Source organism: Natrix helvetica (genome assembly GCF_964273705.1).
Source record: "Natrix helvetica genome assembly, chromosome: 2".
Lineage (NCBI taxonomy): Eukaryota > Metazoa > Chordata > Lepidosauria > Squamata > Natricidae > Natrix > Natrix helvetica.
Genome location: NC_138552.1, coordinates 7486027 through 7504359, shown reverse-complemented (window position 1 = coordinate 7504359; position 18333 = coordinate 7486027). Strand labels below are relative to the sequence as shown.

Here is an 18333-nt window from a genome sequence, read left to right as displayed (position 1 = left end):
TCTTAAGAGCCAATTTTGCAGATCCCTGGGCTAATATGATTTATGCCCTTGGTGGACTTCAATTCTCAGAATTCTGGGAGTTGAAGTCCACAAGTCTTAAAGCTGTCAGGTTTGAAGACCCCTGGGGTTTTTTTTCTAAAGGGTTAGGGGTGCAAGGGTCTTGCAACTTGACAGCTTTAAGACTTGCATGCTTCAATGCCAGAGTTTCTGAGCCAACATGACTGAAGGAGGAATTCTGGGAGTTGAAGTCCACAAGTCTTAAAGCTGTCAGGTTTGAAGACCCCTGGGGTTTTTTTTTCTAAAGGGTTAGGGGTGCAAGGGTCTTGTAACTTGACGGCTTTAAGACTTGCGTGCTTCAATGCCAGAGTTTCTGAGCCAACATGACTGGAGGAGGAATTCTGGGAGTTGAAGTCCACAAGTCTTAAAGCTGTCAGGTTTGAAGACCCCTTGGGGTTTTTTTCCTAAAGGGTTAGGGATGCAAGGATCTTGTAACTTGACAGCTTTAAGACTTGCGTGCTTCAAATGCCAGAGTTTATTGAAACTAAAAACAGTGTACCATCCTATGTATTTTCGGTTTTAAAAATGTGGCTCTCAAAATAAATTTCAATCGTGGTTTTGGCGAGATTTGGCTCAGTTGAAAAAAAAGGTTGCCCACCACTGGTCTAGTCTAACAAAGAGAAGGGCTAGGAGTGACACGATAGCAATGTTCCAATATTTGAGGGGCTGCCACAAAGAAGAAGGGGGACAATGTACTCTCTAAAGAACCAGAAGGCAGAACAAGAAGCAACAGATGGAAACTAAGCAAGGGTAGATCCAATCTAGAATCCAGGAAATTTTTCCTAACAGTGAGAACAATTAACCAGTGGAACAATTTGCCTCCAGAGGTTGTGGGTGCTCCATCACTGAAGGTTTTTAAGAATGTTGGACTAGAAGACCTCCAAAGTCCCTTCCAACGTTGTCATGTTGTTATTAGTCTTCTGAGAATTATTTCAAAAAGTGAACTTTTTAAAAGAAATCTGCGAAGACTCAGGTGTTCATAACAATTATTATGGCTGCCATTGTTGTTCTCAAAACCTCTGGTCCCAGTGATTGACCCAGATAGGATCTTGCAATAGAAGAAATGGCTTAAAAGGAACTCCACCAGAGGTTCAGCCAGTTTGGATGGGTTTGGGAGAACCGGTAGCAGAGATCACAGGTGGGCCCAAGCGAACCGGTAGCAGAAACCATGAGGGGGCCTGCCCTCCCCCAGCTCTGTGCTATCCTGTTTAGCCATGATTTTGAGGCCAGGTGCATGTGGGGAAGGTCCATGCATGAGCACTATGCATGCACGGAGGTTGCACATGTGCGCGAAGCGGGGCAAACTGGTTGTAAAAATAAGTTAATGCCACTGCTGAACTCCACATGTTTTTCTTAGTTTACAATACAATAGCAGAGTTGGAAGGGACCATGGAGGTCTTCTAGTCCAACCCTCTGCCTAGGCAGGAAACTCTATACCAGACAAATGGCTATCCAACATCTTCTTAAAGACTTCCAGTGTTGGGGCATTCACAACTTCTGGAGGCAACTTCTGTTCCACTGATCAATTGTTCTAACTGTCAGGAAATTTCTCCTCAGTTCTAAGTTGCTTCTCTCCTTGATTAGTTTCCACCCATTGCTTCTTGTCCTAACCTCAGGTGCTTTGGAGAATAGTTTGACTCCCTCTTCTTTGTGGCAACCCCTGAGATATTGGAAGACTGCTATCATGTCTCCCCTAGTCCTTCTTTCTATTAAACTAGACATACCCAGTTCCTGCAACCGTTCTTCAATATGTTTTAGTCTCCAGTCCCCTAATCAACTTTGTTGCTCTTCTCTGCACTCTTTCTAGAGTCTCCACATCCAAACCTTCATTGATGGAGCACCCACAATTTCTGAAGGGAAGTTGTTCCACTGATTAATTGTTCTCACTGCCGGGAAATTTCTCCTTACTAGGTTGCTTCCCTCCTGGATTACTTTCCATCTATTGCTTCTTCTGGTGCTTTGGAGAATAGTTTGACTCCCTCTTCTTTATGGCAACTCTTTAGATACTGGAACACTGCTATCATGTCTTCCCTAGTCCTTCTTTCTATTAAACTAGACATACCTAGTTCCTGCAACCGTTCTTCATATGTTTTAGCCTCCAGTCCCCTAATCATCTTCATTGCTCTTCTCTGCACTCTTTCTAGAGTCTCCACATCTTCTGGGGAGCCTGGCATCAGGTATCACATGCATAGCCCACCCAACTTCCAGAGATGTAATATTTATATCTTCATCGATGTCAAAGAGTCCAAGTTGAACATCTGCATCCGTGATTTAGAACAATGGATTCAGACTCAGACAAAAAAATATTTTGCCAATACCCCCCCCCCCCAAAAAAAAAACCCCCAACAAACACTAACAATACCAAACAGGAGATCTGTAAAAACTGAGCTGTTCATAACAATTATTTTGGCTGCTGCTGTTGTGACTGTGATTTCGTTTTGGTGTTTTGTTGAGCTTTTCATTTTTGTAAATTCTTATTTATTTATTTAATTTCTATACCGCCTTCTATACCGCCATCCATATACCGCCACCTTACTAATACGGAAACTCTGGGGCGCTTTCAGCGCAATAAAAAGTTAAAAATGGCTAAAATGCAATTAGAATAAAAAGTTTTTTAAAAAATTAAAGAACCCAAAATGATGGGCAGCCGGGAGGTGGGAATCTTTAATTTTCTTATCCTATCAGCTACCCCAATGTAGCAGGACCCTATAGGACAGTGATGGTGAACCTTTTTTGCCACGGGTGCCAAAAGAAGCCCGCGCTATCGTGCATGCTCATGTGCCAACCCCCATCATTTAATGCCTCCCTTGCGCCGTCACCCTCGCACATGACCCCCGGCTGCCCTGCACATGTGTGCACAGATCACTTGAAGCCTGGGGCAGGCAAGAACAGCCTCCCCCGCACCCACGGAGGCCCTTTGGAAGCCAGAAAAGGCCCCTTTTCCAACTTCTGGTGGGCCCAGCAGGTACATTTTTCGCCCTCCCCAGGCTCCAGATACTTTCTAGGAGCCTGGGAAAGGCGAAAAACCACCCAATGCGCAAACCGGAAGTTCAGGAACAGACTTCTGGTTTGCCTGTTGGGCCGTTTTTCTCCCTTCGGAGGTTTCAGGAGGCTTCCTTGAAGCTTCCGGAGGGAGAAAAACAGCCCAATGTGCAAACCGGCAGTCCGTTCCTAAAGGGTGACAAATGGCCCAAAATCAAGACCAAAAATCAAGGCCAGAAATCAAGGCCAGAAATCAGCTGGCCAGCGTGTGCATGCGCGCTGGAGCTGACAGGGCAATGCTTTGTGTGCCGTCAGAAGTGTTCTGCATACCGCCTGTGCCACGTATGCCATAGGTTCGCTCTCATGGCTATAGGAGCTCCAGGCAAAACAGCAGAGCCAAATTTGGGGGTCTTATCATGGACGTTCTATTATTTGTAGTTGTAGCTATTATAGTTTGGCAAACATGTATAAGATAGCAGGTAGAGGTATCAACAAAAACGAATGAAGTAAGTACAGATAAATGGGGTCAGTAAGACAGGGATGATAGGTACCCTGGTGTGCTTATGCATACCCCCTTTATGGACCTCTTAGGAATGGGGTTACCTTGAGTTTGTATCTATTGTTTGCCCATGTAGTATTGAGGTTGAAGCTGAAGAAGTCATTGACAGGCAAGATGTTGTAGCAGGCAATTTTGTGTACTGTGCTTAGATCACACCGCAGGCAGCGTAGTTCCAGATTGTCCAAGCCCAAAATTTTGAGCCTGGTGACATAGGGAATTCTATTGTGAGTAGAGGAGTGGAGTACTCTTCTCGTGAAATACCTCTGGACCAGGGGTGGGTTCCTGCCAGTTCTAACCTCTTCTATAGAAGAGGTTCCACAAATCTACAGTGCCATTTAGAACCGGTTTCAGCTCCCTCCCCCCGCCCGTCTGCACATCATCAAGATGAAGAACGAGAGGAGGAATTCTGGGAGTTGAAGTCTACAAGTCTTAAAGCTGTCAAGTTTGAACACCTCTGGGGTTTTCTTTTCCAAAGGTTTAGGGGTGCAAGGGTCTTGTAACTTGACAGCTTTAAGACTTGCGTGGTTCAAATGCCAGAGTTTCTGAGCCAACATTTTGGTTGCTAAGCAAGAGCATTGTTAAGTGAGTTTCATCACATTTTACAAGTTGGTCATGCCCACCCAGTCACATGACTGCCAAGCCACTCCCACTCGGTCACATGGCTGGCAAGCCACTCCCACCTGGTCACATGGCCGGCAAGCCACTCCCACAAAGCAGGCCACACCTACAGAAGAGGTTCTAAAAAAATTTGAAACCCACCACTGCTCTGGACCTGCTCAATTGGGTTTTTAATGTCATTCCTATTTCTTGTGAACTGCTGAGAATCTCGGGTTGACGAGGCATAGATCAAATCAGCCAAAGAAATTGAATCAGGATATTGAAAAATCAAACTCTATTGCCCCTTGCTGTTTGTCAGAAGTTTCCTAGAACTGAGAAAGATATTTTTTTTCTGCTTATAACAACCAAAGCTTCCCTCCCCCCCCCCCCCCAGTTCAGACTGGGGCACATTCAACATTTGGAAAGGACCTCGTAGACCTGCTCAAAACAATTTGCTGATGAAGTCTGATTTATTCAGGGAAAAGTTGATAAAGCTATTGTTAAGTTTACAAAAAAAAAAAAGAGCATTATGAGAAGATGAAACAGACTTTGAAAATGATCCCTGATGTTCCGTTAGGAATTACAGACAATCTTGAAAATAAATATGTTGATAGAGTGTGGAATTCTGTTTTGCTTTATGACAATGGCTCTTGCTTCTTCTTTTCATTTTTGCACACCATCAGAGTTGTTTTTTTCCAAGTTTTTATTTTTACTTTTAATTTTTACAAATATATCAAATCAATGCATGAATAGTGTGGCACCTTGGTGTCATACATTCTAATCCAAGTAAAACTAACAAAGTTAATCATAATTATTACATTCAATCAACTTTTTTTTAATAATAATACACATTTATATTAGGGTTATATTATTCAATTATTCCATGTTTTCTCTTGTTATTACTTTCATTTCATTACATAAAATATATACACTAATTTTCCCCCTTATTTCTATCAGTTATTCTAGCTTTTAATCATGTCACCCTTTATTAAAGACTTTTTCCCTATCCTATCTAATTTCTAATCATGTCACCTACCTAAAAAAGAAAAGAGAGAGAGAGAGAGAGAGAGAGAGAGAGAGAGAGATAAAAGGAAAAGCACATAAGTACAACCACAAAAAAGAGAAATCATCCATCCATCGTCCTTTACCGCTTCAATACTTTAATTGTTATGCTCTTTTTTTTACTTGCCTCCCAAATTCCTCTATTAAATCTTTGTCTCTGACTGCATCTGCTTCTTGGCTGTTCAATCTAGGTATGGGAGATGTTTGAGGGCATGCTGTTTGGGGAAAAAATAACAGAAAAACTGAGTTGGAAGGGACCTTGGAGGTCTTCTAGTCCAACCCCCTGCTTAGGCAGGAAACCCTATACCGTTTCAGACAAATGGCTACCCAACATCTTCTTAAAGACTTCCAGTATTGGAGCATTCACAACTTGTGGAGGGACATACAAGTGGTGCCATTGGATGTGATCACATCTTTCCTGGTAACATTTCTGAAAAGTTTTAATCGGAATAGAGTGAAATATTATGCCCACGCATACTAAAAGCAGAGACATCAACTTGCCAACAAAGGTGTCTATAGCCAAGGCTCTAGTTTTCCCAGTTGCAATGGATGGCTGTGAAAGTTGGACCATAAGGAAGGCTGAGCACCAAAGAATGGAGGCCTCTGAACTCTGGTGCTGGAGAAGACTCCTGCGATTTCCCTGGACTGCAAGGAGATCCAACCGGTCAGTCCTAGAGAAGATCAACCCTGACTGCTCTTTAGAAGGCCAGAACCTGAAGAGGAAACTCAAATACTTTGGCCACCTAATGAGAAGGAAGGACTCACTGGAGAAGAGCCTCATGCTGGGAAAGATGGAGGGGAAAAGAAGAAGGGGACGACAGAGAATGAGGTGGCTGGATGGAGTCACTGAAGCAGTTGGTGTGAGCTTAAATGGACTCCAGAGGATGGTAGAGGACAGGAAGGCCTGGAGGAATGTTGCCCATGGGGTAACGATGGATCGGACATGACTTCGCAACTAACAACAACAGCAAGCCCATGCAAACTAGGTAAAATTCCAATTCAAATCCAGAAAGTGTGCAGAGAAGAGCGACAGAGACAATTGGGGGGACTGGAGGCAGAAAAATACAAATAATTCTTGAAACATCACCTACTTGGCTCAGCAATGGTTTTGAAAGTGGGGTGGGGGGTGGGGTCCCAAAGATTGAATCTGGCATTCTTTTGAGAATGCTTAAAGGCCCTGTCTTAAGGAAGTCCACAATATAAGAAAAAAGATGTTGGGACTCTAGAAAGAGTGCAGAGAGTAGCAACAAAGATGATGAGGGGACTGGAGGATAAAACCATATGAAGAACGGTTGCAGGATTTGGGTATGTCTAGTTTAATGAAAAGAAGGAGGTGACATGACAGCATCTTCCTATCTCTAAGGACCTGTTACAGAGTAGAGGGGGTGAAGCTATTCTCCAATGCACCTGAAGACAGGAGAAGACAAAAATAGAAAAGAGATGGAATATCACTAAAGAGAGATCCAACCTTCAATGGTGGAGAAATTTCCTGACTGTGAGAATAATTAATCAGTGGAACAGAAGTTGCCTCCAGAAGTTGTGAATGCCCCAACACTGGAAGTCTTTAAGAAGACGTTGGAGAGCTATTTTTCTAAAATGCTATACTTCAGCAGAGTGTTGAACTGGAAGACCTCCACAGTCCCTTCCTACTCTGCTTTTCTGTTATTTCTTAGCCTGATATAGAAAATGGACCTGATGCCAGAAGTTGAATCCTTTCCGTCCAGCCTCTTGAACCAAATCATCAACTTGTATGGCTAGTCTAGTGAAGAGAAGGACCAGGGGAGACATGATAGTCTTCCAATATTTGAAGGGAGAGTCAATTTAGAAGAGGGGGTCAATTTATTTTCCAAAGCACCTGAAGGCAGGACAAAAAACAATGGATGGAAACTAATCCAGGAGAGAAGCAACCTGGAATTGAGGAGAAACTTCCTAACAGGGAGGACAATTAACCAGTGGAACAGCTGGCCTTCAGATGTTCTGAGTGCTTCATCACTGAAGGTTTTTAAGAAGAGACTGAACAGTCATCTATCCGAAATGCTATAGGGCTGTGATGGCGAACCTATGGCACGCGTGCCACAAGTGGCACGCGGAGCCATTTCTCAGGGCACACGAAGCGCTGGCCAGCTGAGTTCACCTTTTTAAAAGCTATTTTTTGCCTTCCCCAGGCTCCAGAGGCTTTATAGGAGCCTGGGGAGGGTGAAAAGAGCCTCCCCCCCCCCGGAGGCTTCAGGGACCGTCCCTGAAGTCTTCGGAACGCTTAAAACCACCCTCCGAGCAAACCGGAAGTGAGTTCCGGTTTGCTCGGAGGGTGGTTTTAAGCGTTCTGAAGGCTTCAGAGAAGCCTCCAGACAGTCCCTGAAGCCTCGGGAGGGCCTCTGGGGGGTCGGGGGAGGCTCTTTTCGCCCTCTCCAGGCTCCTATAAAGCCTCTGGAGCCTGGGGAGGGCGAAAAAAACATGTAAAAATGGGGGGGTTGCGCATTTTGCGCGCATGCGCACTGGGGGGGTCACACATTGCATTATGGGTGTGGCACGCCCGCACTCAACCCCCCTGCGCTCCCCCCACTTGTGGCACGCAAGCCAAAAAAGGTTCGCCATCACTGCTATAGGGTCTCCTTCTTGAGCAGAGGGCTGGACTAGAAGACCTCTAAGGTCCCTTCCAGCACTATTCTGATTGAGGATGTCCCTTCTTTATACTCTAGACCAGTGGTTCCCAACCTTTTTTTGGCCATGCCCCACCTAAGCATCTTTAAAATCCTGATGCCTCCCCCCACACATATAATTATTACTTTAGTCAAAAAGTGAACTTTACTCACACGGAGGAAGCCTAAAAGGCCATTAACTTGGTTTAAACAAGGTTCAAATTGCCCCTATTAAAAATCAAATTGCCCCCCTGTGAGGCCTGGGCCCCACATTGGGAACCACTGCTCTAGACTCTAGAAAGAGAGCAGAGAAGAGCAACCAAGATGATTAGGGGACTGGAGGCTAAAACCTATGCAGAACGGTTGCAGGAACCGGGCATGTCTAGTCTAGTGAAGAGAAGGACCAGGGGAGAAAGGATAGCAGTCTTCCAATATTTGAGGGGCTGCCACAGAGAGAAAGGGTTCAAGCTATTCTTCAAAGCACCTGGAACAATGGATGGAAACTGACCAAAGACAGATACAACCAGGAAATAAGGATAAATTTTATGACAGTGAGAACAATCAACCAATGGAACAGCTGGCCTTCAAAAACTTCATCATTGGAAGCTTTCAAGAAGAGACTGGACTGCCATCTGTCAGAAATGGTGTCGGGTCTTCTGCTTGGTTAGAGGGTTGGACTAGATGAGCTAAAAGGCCCCTTCCAATTCTGTTAATCAGTTACAAATTCACCTGATTTCATTTGGTTCTTGAAAGAGATGGAGAAAAGCCATGTATTTGCATACACGAAAGCACCCAATATAATACCTCCTTGCACCTTTGCTTATGAATTCAATCTGGAAAGTCAATTTAACCCAGAGATTGAGTGTATCTCTAAATTAGAATATGTGAACAACTCTAGTAGAATATGTGCAAACATCTTGTTTTGAATCCTGCAGGTGTTTTGGCTTAAAGCCAACTTTACTCTTGGACTCAATGCTCTTCCTTTATAGGATGTAAAACCAGTTTATTATTCTTAGCTACCTGGCAGAGCGTTCTGTAGCTTTGCCCGTTGCAAACCCGGTGCAAATCGCATACTTGATCTGCTGGTAACCTAGATGTCCACTTGTACATTTATTTTCAGGATATATTTTCCAAAGCACCAGAGGGGACTTGCCTTGCTTCAACAAGCAACTTGGATTGCCTTCTACTTCTGATTGGACTTTGCAATCACTAGAGGAGACTTGAGCTCTGCTTGTGTAGATGTTTCTGACTACTATGGAGATTGCTGGAGTGGGCAAAGTGAATCAACATGGTTGCAGGAACTGGGTATGTCTAGTCCCATGATGCTGACCTATGACACATGTGCCAGAGGTGGCACACAAAGCCCTCTCTGTGGGCACATGCACCGTCGCCAGCTGTTCTTCTGGTTTCCGGCATGCACATGCTTCAACTTCACGGGTGCCGGAGCAGCGGAAAGCGATCCAAAAAACAGGCCGTTTTTCGGGCCATTTCCAGGCCGTTTTTCGGCTGCTTTTGGACTGTTTTTTGGGCCACAAATGGCCTGATAATGGCCTGAAAACAGCCTAAAAACAGCCCCCCAAACAGCCAAAACCAGGCAGTTTTGGGGACAATTTTCAGGCCTTTTTCAGACCAAAAATGGCCTGAAAGCAGCCTGAAAATGGCCTGAAAATCGGCCAAAAAACAGGCATGCGCACGCTGGCCAGCTGGTCTTTGGGTTTCCAGTACTTTGACATGCGTACATGCATGTGCGTTCCGGTTTGGGCACTCGCTGCCAAAAGGTTTTGCCATCACTGGTCTAGCCTAACAAAGAGAAGGACTAGGGGCAGTGGTGGTATTCAGCCAGTTTGACAGCTATGCTGTCCTATTTAGCCTTGTTTTCTGTCACACACATGTGTGCATGCCACACGCATGCACAGGAGGAGGCACACACATGCACAGGTGGAGGCACACGTGGACAGAAGGAGATCTGCAGGTACTGTCCTATTTAGTCATGTTTTCTGTCGCGCGCATGAGTGCAAGCCATGCACGCACGAGCAAAGTACATATGTGGAAGGCCGCGTGCATGCACGGAAGGGCATGCACATGTACAGAAGGCCATGCATGTGCAGAAGGTCTGCACATGCGCGCTCCCATTTTTTGGTGCATGGTGAACCAGTGGTAAGTTATGTGAATCCCACCTCTGACTAGGGATGACACAATAGCAATGTTCCAATTTTTGAGGGGCCACCACAAAGAAGAAGGGGACAATGTACTTTGCAAAGCACCTGAGGGCAAGACAAGAAGCAATGGACAAGTGGTGGGATTCACATTTTTTTAGAACCTCTTCTGTAGGTGTGACCTGCTTTGTGGAAGTGACTTGCTGGCCATGTGACCAAGTGGGAGTGGCTTGGCAGTCATGTGACTGGGTGGGAGTGGCTTGCCAGCCATGTGACCGAGTAGGAGTGGCTTGGCAGTAATGTGACTGGGTGGGCGTGGCCGACTTGTAAAATGTGGTGAAACTCACTTAACAACGCTCTTGCTTAGCAACCAAAATGTTGGCTCAGGAACTCTGGCATTTGAAGCACGGAAGTCTTAAAGCTGTCAAGTTACAAGACCCTTGCACCCCTAACCCTTTTTTAAAAAACCTAGAGGTGTTCAAACTTGACAGCTTTAAGACTTGTGGACTTCAACTCCCAGAATTCCTCCTCCAGTCATGTTGGCTCAGGAACTCTGGCATTGAAGTGTGCAAGTCATAAAGCTGTCAAGTTACAAGACCCTTGCACCCGTAAACCTTTAGAAAAAAAAACCCCAGGGGTGTTCAAACTTGACAGCTTTAAGACTTGTGGACTTCAACTCCCAGAATTCCTCCTCTCGCTCTTCATCTTGATGATGTGCGGATGGGTGGGGGGAGGGAGCTGGAACCGGTTTTAAACGGCACTGGAGATTTGTGGAACCTCTTCTACAGAAGAGGTTAGGACTGGCAGGAACCCACCCCTGCAATGAATGCAAAGTAATCAAGCAACTTGGAATTAAGGAGAAACTTCCTAACAGTGAGGACAATTAACCATTGGAACAGCTCCAGAACTTGTGGGTGGTCCATCATTGCAGGCTTTTATGGACAATCACCGATCTGAAACCATATAGGGTCTTCTGATTGAACAGGGGGCTGGACTAGAAGACCTCCAAGGTCCCTTCCAGCTCTGTTCGGATTGATTGACTAATTGATTGACGTCCCAAAACCGTCTTCACAGCAGGAAATAATTTGTGGGCTCCATTCTTCTCTGTACAAAAGGACTTTTTTAGTGTCAAATTAATGGGGTGGCCTTGCAGAGAAAACTGGACTAAAAGCAGAATCACCTCTCTCTCTGCCATTCTTCATTATTAGCAGACATACTTTGTTCAAATCTGTTACTTGGCAACCCGTTTGTATGCTTCACTTCTATTTAGGGTAGCTAAAATGCCATTCCTTCTGCTCTGCATACAAAGAAGAAGGTGAGCAGGAGGCCTAGTGAGGTTCAAATAACATTAGATTATTACAGGTGTTTATCTCTCTTGGAAAAATGGCACACAGTAGATACCTACAACAGGTTTTGGATGTTATTTGGAACCCTGACATTTACACGATTATATTGCATTAAATTAATCCAGAAAAGACGTGTGCAAACTAAGGGTAAAATCCCACAATTTCCCCTACCGCAGTGGTGGGTTATAACAGTTATCCCTGCCGAGAGCACCAGGTACCGTTCTGGTAGGTTGCTCAGGAGGGCCCAGCCACCTGCCCATGCTCCTTACCGGTATTTGAGCTCGTCGGCGCTTCCGTGCATGCTCACGGAGCGTATGGCGGCTGCGCAATGCTCCGCCGAGCAGCTGGAGCATCACGGAGGCATTGCGGCATGTCACAAGCGGTAAGTACTCATGCGCATGCTGCGCCCGTTCATGTGGTGGACACTCAGCCCTGTTGCACCGTACCGGTTGCACTGGGATCCCGAACCCCTCACTGCCCTACCGGCTCTATGGGCGTGGCTTGGTGGTCATGTGACTGGGTGGGCATGTCCAGTTTAGCAGTTCATTAAACAATGCACACAAATCAAACTTTAATTTGTTATCCTCCTGGGGGTGGAAAAAGGGTAAGTGAAAGGATGTGGCTGTCTTGTGTGTGTGTATGAGGGACGTCTGTTTGTGTGTGTGTGTGTGTGTGCATGTCTCTCTCTCTCTCTCTCTCTCTCTCTCTCTCTCTCTCCCACTCACTCTGGCCAAGTCGACGTCACTTCTTTGCCCTAATGACCTACAAAAAAGAAGATATACCAATTATTATACACAGAACAATAAAAGAGCTACACAAATACTTACATAAGAGCAGTAAGACTATATAAGTATTTCTATACCTCTTTTATTGTTTTGTGTATAATAATTGGCATATCTTCTTTTTGAATTTCACCCCTGATCTATCTACTTGCTTTCCCCAACCGGGTGCTTTTTCATTTGTTATTAAACTACATGTCCCAGACCATGCATTGGCCCCCTGTTTAAAAAGTTTGAGGACTCCTGCCCTATAGCATTCCAGATGAAGGGATGTCTAGTCTCTTTCTGAAAGCCTGCAGTGATGGTGCACCTACAGCTTCTGAAGGCAAGTAATTCCACTGGTTGATTGCTCTCATCTTTAGGAAACATTTTCCTTAGATCTAAGTTGCCCCTCTCCTTAGTTTCCATCTATTGCTTCTTGTTATTAACTTTTGGTCCTTTGGAAAATGTTTGACTTTCCTTCCTTCCTTCCTTCCTTCCTTCCTTCCTTCCTTCCTTCCTTCCTTCCTTCCTTCCTCCTTCCTTCCTTTACTATCAATGAAGACTATACATTTATTCATTACTGTCAACAATGCCATACATTTCCAATGGGGTGAACACAAGATGGATTATTGTTTTCTCCATTCTCCCCCCTCCCATTCCTCCCCCTTCCTTCCTTCCTTCCTTCCTTCCTTCCTTCCTTCCTTCCTTCCTTCCTTCGTTCCTATACTGTCAATGTAGACTAAAAATTTATTCATTAGTGTCAACATTGCCATAAATTTCCAATGGGGTGAACACAAGATGGATTGTTGTTTTCGCCACCCCCCATTCCTCCCCCTTCCTTCCTTCCTCTCTTTTATTTTTCCTTCCTTCCTTCTCCCTCCTTCCTTCTTCCCTCCCTTTCATTTCTTCCTTCCTTCCTTCCTTCCTTCCTTCCTTCCTTCCTCCTTCCTTCCTTTACTATCAATGAAGACTATACATTTATTCATTACTGTCAACAATGTCATACATTTCCAATGGGGTGAACACAAGAGGATTATTGTTTTCTCCATTCTCCCCCCTCCCATTCCTCCCCCTTCCTTCCTTCCTTCCTTCGTTCCTATACTGTCAATGTAGACTAAAAATTTATTCATTAGTGTCAACATTGCCATAAATTTCCAATGGGGTGAACACAAGATGGATTGTTGTTTTCGCCACCCCCCATTCCTCCCCTTTCCTTCCTTCCTCTCTTTTATTTTTCCTTCCTTCCTTCTCCCTCCTTCCTTCCTTCTTCCCTCCCTTTCATTTTTTTTCTTCCTTCCTTCCTTCCTTCCTTCCTTCCTTCCTTCCTTCCTTCCTTCCTTCCTTCCTCCCTCCCTCCCTCCCTTCCTTATTTTATTATTGTCAACATTGCCATAAATTTCTGGAAAGGAGCTGACATAGCAATGATACGACGTGCGATCTCGGGGCTCCGAGGGCGCAGTCAATACTTTTGCCACTGGATGGTCCATCTGGACCTAAACCGTCCCGAAGAGATGGTGACAGGGAAGAGTACATCTTGCTGATCTGAGGGACATCGAAAAAGTCCCTGATTGATCCAAGAGAATCTCTTCTTGCCGGCGACAAAAAGCACAGCCTCAAGCTGCTGAAGTCGGGACAGCTTCGCAACGGGAGGAAAGCGGAAAGAGAAAATTTGTCTATCTGGTGAGGAAATTTTATTTTTATAAAAGACTGCCCAAAAAGATTGAAGTTAAATCAAATTGGTAAAGAAAAGGAAATAAGCGGTGGAATTAGGATAATTGGACAGTGTGTTATCTTTTTTATTTTATTTTTTTCTATCGATGGAAGTTTTGTGAATATTTTTTACTTTTTAAAGTGAAAGTCTTGGATTTTATCCATTTCTTTTTTTATCTATGGATTAAATTTTTTTCTTTACTTCTACAATATTGGTTGGGATGGATTTTTCCTTTTTATTTGGTTTCATTTAAGAACTTTATTTCTTCTAAGCCTGAAACATAAAGAAGATTTAAAAGGTATGTAAAGAGGGTAGTAACCTGAGAGGGAAAATAAGTTACACTGCCACTTGGAGGTTGGAGGTTGAGACCTAGAAACATTGCTTTTTCTTTTTTCCCTTTGATCATTTTGACCTTGCACTTCAAAGGCTTCAGCTTGTTGATAGAGAAGAGCATGGACTGTTTATGCAGGTGCTCTCTGGATGCTTGTTGCTAGCTGGAAAGAAGTGAAAACAAAGATTTGTTTTTAAACCAGAGTGGCTGTATTTATTAATTGGAAGGATGACATGAATTCAAAAAGAAACCATAACATTGCAACAGATTATGTCTGGAATTCAAATATTATTAGAAACAACAGAGAGAATTGAGAAGAGATGGGAAAATATTGAAAATATAAATTTTAATGTGGTAAAACCTGATTAAAAATGGAATATACTCAGGAAATAGAAGATATTCAGCAAATGGAAAAAGTGGAGGCTGGAGCCCTAAAAATCCAGGGGGAAAATGAACAAAGAGGCAAGATAACCGTGGATATTGACAGTGAACTGTGTGTGGTTGGAGATGGAAAGAGTGGAATAGGGAAAGGGAAGAGAGATGGAAAGGTGTTTTACTACAGATTTCAAGATATAGAAGAAAAAAGAGAAGAATGGATGGATTTAAGGAGAAATTTTTTGATCAAAACACTACTGATAACCAAAGATAAACTGATTAAGGAAGCTGATGGAGGGTTTCGAGATTTTACAAGATATGTAATAAGCAACAAGTTGTGAAGAGAAGTCCAAACAAATTTGATTAAGGAAATAACTAGAAGACCAGTTCCACAAATGACAAAAGAAATAGGACTACACTATTACTGGAAAGACACAGGTTGAGATATGAAAATTAATAATAAAACACTAGTTAAATTTAGCTAAAATTAGAGCTTTATGTTAAAAGTAGTGATAATAATAAAGTTAGGTAAATAATTGATAATGATAACAATGTACACATATATATTGGTTTGACAAGAAGAAATTTGGTATACATTTTTGAAAGGGGAAAAAAGGGGGAAAACAATTAGAACAATTAATCAGTGAAACAGCTTGCCTCCAGAAGTTGTGAATGTCCCAACACTGGAAGTTTTTAAGAGGATGTTGGATAGCCATTTGTCTGAAACAGTATAGGATTTCCTGCCTAGGCAGGGGGTTGGACTAGAAGACCTCCAAGGTCCCTTCCAACTCTGCTATTGTATTGTATTGTAAGTAAGTTAAACATAGTCGAACTATTGCTAAATAAATGACTGATAATGATAATGTAATAATTTGTATTGATATGATAAAAGGGAAAATTAGATATGAACTGTATACAATGATTAAGAAAAGAGGTTTAAAATTTTTGTCAAAATTAGAGCATTATGTTAAAAATGTAGTGTTAATGGATAAAGTTACATAAAGGATAACAATGTATATATGTATTGTTTGATAAGAGGAAATTTGGTAAATATTTTAAATGGTGAAAAAAAGGGAAAAAAGTAAGTTAAACTTAGTCAAACTATTGTTAAATAAATGATAATGATAACAATGTAATAATTTGTATTGACGGGATAAAAGGGAAATTGGATATAAATTGTAAACAATGATTAAGAAAAGAGGTTTAAAAATTGTTATTAAATATGATTATTATTATTTTTATTTTGAATGTGTTATAAAGGTATAATGTGATTGGATGGTATTGAAAATAGCTAAGGGAATGCCACTATGTGGTTTTGTTTTAAATTTTGGAATGTTTGTTATAAAGGGACGTTAAAACAACTATAGTCATATGAAGGAAGAGGTATGATGATAACAATATATATAGGTATATATGATGTAAAATAGATAGTTTGATATGAATCAGAGGTGATGACTGTGGAAGAGATGCACAAAAACTCTTTGTAACCAATTGACACACTTTCTTCAATTTGTAATGGAGGATGATTTTATTTGTTTTTTATTCAAAAAAGTTTTTGGGGAAAAAAAACATTGCCATAAATTTCCAACTAGTTAAACACAAGATGGATTGTTGTTTTCTCCTCCTCTTTCTCTCCCTCCTTCCTTCCTCTCTTCCTCCCTTCCTTTCCTCCCTCCCTCTTTTATTTTTCCTTCCTTCCTTCTCCCTCCCCCCTCCTTCCTTCCTTCTTCCCTCCCTTTTATTTTTCCTTCCTTCATTCCTTCCTCCCTCCCTCTCTCTCTCTCTCTCTCTCTCCCTCCCTCCTCCCTCTCTCTGTCTCTCCCTCCCTCCCTCCTTCCTTCCTCCCTTGCTTCCTCCTCCTCCTCCCAAAAAGAAGGGAGACAATCCAATCTCACACAGTTGTAATCAGCACCAATGTGAAGCAATGTGAAAATGTACCTATACTCAACCCCTGGAACAATTTAGCAGAGGGACACCATTTTCCATGCCCTATAAACCTCAAAGCAGTCTGTAAACGTGGTGATTTCTGCCCCCTCCCCTAATAAGGCCAAAGTCTGATGGGGGGGGACATTACCCTAAAAGCAAAGGGAATGAACCCCTTTTGGGGAAGGAGAACTGGCCTACATCTAGATTCCAATTTGTACACAGGGAAGAGAGAAGATTTAAGCAAAAGGAAGGAAAGGGGGAAATAATGTTTTGGGGTTTCTTTTTTTAAACAGAAATAATCATTGAGGTGTTGGCTACTTTGGGACATGTATGAATCGTCACCTAGCAACCGCCTGCCCCCTCCCACCCCTCCTTTTCATCTGTCTGGTGCTTCTGCCTAGAAACTTGATAAGCGGCTTCTAAGCGACACCCAGGCACTTAAAGGGGAGCAGTTGATGCCTGGTTTGTTTTCCCATTTACTTTGAAAAATGTTGCTTTAAACTAAGAGGCAGCTTTTAAGCAAGCCCTGCTCGACAAAAGAGGTTTTAATCAGGACCTCGGTGGGTAGAGGGCTGAGTCTATTCCCTCCCTCCTGGGTTTATAGAGAAATAAGGAAAATGGCACCGGCAATTTACAATTTAAATGTTAAAAGGGACCCAAGTAAATTTCTTTCTATTGAAGGTCAGTTCCTGGTGGCCCCATGACCATGTCCGTCTGTAGAGTTTCCTCGGTAGAAATATGGAAATGGTTAGTAAGTGATTTGCACTGGGGAGGGAGGGAGGGAAGGAGGGAGGGAAAGAGGAAGGGAGGGAGGGGGAGGGAAGGGAGGATGGAGAAAACAACAACAACACAGCTTGTGTTTACCTCACTGTAAATTAATGCAATGTTGACAGTAATGGAAGGAAGGGAGGGAGGGAGGGAGGGAGGGAGGGATGGATGGATGGAGAAAACAACAACAATCCATCTTGTCTTCACCTCTTTGGAAATTCATGGCAATGTTGACAGTAATGAATGAATTTATAGTCTATATTGACAGTAACGGAAGGAAGGAAGGAAGGAAGGAAGGAAGGAAGGAAGGAAGGAGGAAGGAAGGAAGGAAAGGAAAGGAAGAGGGAAAGGAAGGAAGGAAGGAAGGAAAGAAAAGGAAAGGAAAGGAAGAGGGGAAGGAAGGAAAGGAAAGGAAGAGGGAAAGGAAGGAAAGGGAAGGAAAGGAAAGGAAGATGGGAAGGAAGGGAGGAAAAGGATGAAGAAAGCATGGGAGGGAGGGAGAGAGAGGAAGGAAAGAAGGAAAAGGATGGAGAGAAGGAAGGAAGGAGGGTCCATCTATTTTCCAAAGCACCTGAAGGCAAGACAAGAAGCAATAAATGGAAACTAATTAAGGAGAGGGTCAATCTAGAACCAAGGAGACATTTCCTTAACAGTGACAACAATTAACCAGTGGAACAACTTGTGGACGTTCCATCACTGCAGGCTTCCAAAAAGAGACTGGGCAGCCATTTGCCTGGAATGCTCTAGGGCAGGGGCCCTCAAACCTTTTAAACAGGGGGCCAATTCACAGTCCCTCAGGCTGTTAGGGGGCTGGACCGGCTGGGTGGCGGGGGCTAGGTGGTCATGTGACTGGATGGGCAGGTCCAATTTAGCAGCCCATTAAACAATGCACACAAATCAAACTTTAATTAGTTATGCTCCAGGGGTGGAAAGCAGGTTAGTGAAGGGATGCGGCTGCATTGAGGTGTTTGTGAGGGACTTCTGTTTGCGTGAGTGTCTCTCTCTCTCTCTTGGGGAGGTCAAACACAGGCCCATTTTTAGCCTCCTTGGCCCCCAGAACCTC

At 43.4% G+C, this 18333-nt stretch overlaps 1 protein-coding gene across 1 annotated transcript in view; it reads left to right on the top strand.

Annotated features, from left to right (window-relative positions):
- The first annotated feature begins 17129 nt into the window (after positions 1 to 17129).
- Positions 17130 to 18333, top strand: part of SYT4 (synaptotagmin 4) — a 40039-nt gene continuing 38835 nt past the window's right edge. The window contains exon 1 of the mRNA XM_081942567.1: positions 17130 to 17249. The gene's annotated coding sequence lies outside the window, so the exon portion shown is untranslated. The remainder of the gene's footprint in view (positions 17250 to 18333) is intronic.